Source organism: Carlito syrichta, unplaced genomic scaffold (genome assembly GCF_000164805.1).
Source record: "Carlito syrichta isolate Samal-C Ts95f unplaced genomic scaffold, Tarsius_syrichta-2.0.1 Scaffold135714, whole genome shotgun sequence".
NCBI lineage: Eukaryota > Metazoa > Chordata > Mammalia > Primates > Tarsiidae > Carlito > Carlito syrichta.
The window spans coordinates 115243-117639 of record NW_007079810.1 but is presented as its reverse complement, the minus strand read 5'-3'; the positions used below and the strand labels follow the sequence as shown (position 1 = coordinate 117639).

General features: G+C 47.6%; 1 pseudogene; it reads right to left on the bottom strand.

Annotated features, from left to right (window-relative positions):
* Positions 1-1802: 1802 nt before the first annotated feature.
* The window catches only part of LOC110594769, a 21017-nt pseudogene continuing 20422 nt past the window's right edge, over positions 1803-2397 (bottom strand).

The window sequence follows — 2397 nt, the reverse complement described above, 5'->3', positions numbered from 1 at the left end:
AGGTCTCGCTGCCCAGGCGGGTCTCGAACCGGCAGGCTCAGGCAATCCACTCACCTCAGCTTCCCAAAGGCGCGGGATTACAGGCTGAGCCACCGAGCCCGGCTCCTTTTCTTTTACAAATATGGAACTATAGAACTACTGAATGTTAGAGTTTGAGGAGATCTTAAAAACCATCAAGACCGGGCGTGTTGGCTCACGCCTATAATCCCAGCACTTTGGGAGGCCGAGGTGAGAGGATTGCCTGAGCCCACAAGTTCGAGACCAACCAGAGTAATTTGGTGAGACCTCATCTCTACAATAAATCAAAAAATTAGCCAGGTGTGGTGGCGCATGCCTGTAGTTCCAGCTACATGGAAGGCTGAAGTGGAAGGATCGCCTGAGTCCAGCAGGTTGAGGCTGCAGTGGCCATGAGCGTGCCACTGCACTCTAGCCTGGGTGACAGAGTAAGACTCTGACTAAAAGAAGAAGAAGAAGAAGAAAAGCTGCCCAAAGAAATAGTAGATTCCACAGAGTTGCAAAGATGGGGTGTCCAGTGACCCTCACCCTCTTTTCACCAAGGTGACTTTCCACAGCAGCATGACAGCAGTGCCCGATGCCTGGTACAAACAAGGCTTTGGCCTCAGACAGAGCTGAGTACTAGCACCAGCTACCCTACTTAACAGCAATATTACTCAACTTCTGGAAGTTTCTTTTCTCAGGCTTACGTAGTTTTTGATTTTATCTTGGAGCTACCCATATCAGCACATGCAATATACTTTTTTTTTAATGGCTACCCAGCATCCCATTATACGGTTGTGTCATTATTTAACTATTGATGGACATTCGGGCTGTTCAGTCTTTTGCTGCAATGCAGTGGGTCATTTCATACATATGAATACGTCTCTGTAAGCTATAGTCTCTTAATTGGAACGGCAGGGTCAAAAGATCTTTTACGTTTGAAAGTTGGATGGAACGTGCCAACTTATTCTCCATTGGGGCTGTCCCTTTATACTCTCACCAGCAGGGATGTGCTGTTTCTACAAGGTGACAATGGCATTTCATTACAGTTAGTGTGCATTTCTCTTGGCAGGCATGAGATTGAACATATTAAAGGATAGTTTATATTCCCTTTCTGTGATTGCTTAAGTCTTTTGTTCATTTCGTGTTGGGTGCTGGCCTTATCAAATTGTAAGAACTGATTATGTATGGGGAAATGAACCTTTATTCTGCTGCATGAATTGCAAATAAACATATAAATATATACATTTGTAAAGTTTGTCTTTTAACTTTTGGGTTTTTTTGGTTTGAGCCGTGGTCTCCCTCTGTTGCCCAGAATGAAGTGCAGTGGAATGATCACCACTCACTGTAGCCTTCACCTCCCGGGTTCGGGCGATCCTTCTGCTTCAGCCTCCCAAGTAGCTGGGACCACAGGCATGCACCACTTCACCAGGCTAATTTTTAAAATTTATTTGTAGAGACGAGGTCTCGCTATGTTACCTAGGCTGGTCTCGTACTCCTGGACTCAAGCAGTCCTCTCACCTCAGCCTCCCAAAGTGCGGTGATTATAAGCATGAGTCACTGCACCCCACCTTAACTTTGTATATGGAATTTTCTTCTAAATATTTTGTGACTTTATTTTTCACATTTAAATATTTGGTTCATCTGAAATGTATTTTATTTTAAGCTGTGAAGCAGAGCTCTAATTTCCTCATTCAAACTTTTTTCTTTACAATACAATTTAACAGTCTTTCTGAGCTGAAGTGTAGCAGATGTCACCTGTGCATCCGGCATGACACTTTGCTCCTGTGTGACGTGCTCCGTGCTCACCCGAGCTCCTTGCTGCCTTCCGGTCCAGTCTGCTCGTTGCTTTTCACCATGCAGAGGAAGTAAGCGAGGGTCTCCTTTTCGTTCACAGAGATATTGCTGAAGTGTCGGCTGAGGTTTTCTGCTAGCTGGGCCTTATTGAAGCCTGGTCTGGTCTGCAACTTGTAGTGTAACGTTCACCTGCAGCTGGAACAGATCGACCTCAGGAATGTCAGTGTCGTGCTGGGGGGGCGGAATCTCCGCCATCGTCGCTTGTCTTCCTCTTCCTTTTGTTTCCAACACTGTGGATAAAATTTTTGTGGAAATTGCAGGTATAAAGGTGTCTTACGTACTTGTCGATGACCAGCTTGAGTTTCTTCTGCGAGATGCTCATCAGCGCTCGCCCTCCTCGATGAGGCAGCAGCTCTGGCCGTAGCTGGGGACGGCGGTGGGGACGACGGGGGACCCTTGGCGGCTGTCCTTCATCTCCCCGCCCCGGTTCGGTCCCTCTGCGGGGGGGGGGCGGTCCCCTCTCTTGTGGGGGATAATTGGTCACCGAGATCTCCACACCAGAGTGTCCCAGCGTATGCGTCCAGCCCGGGCGCTGCCCCGGAG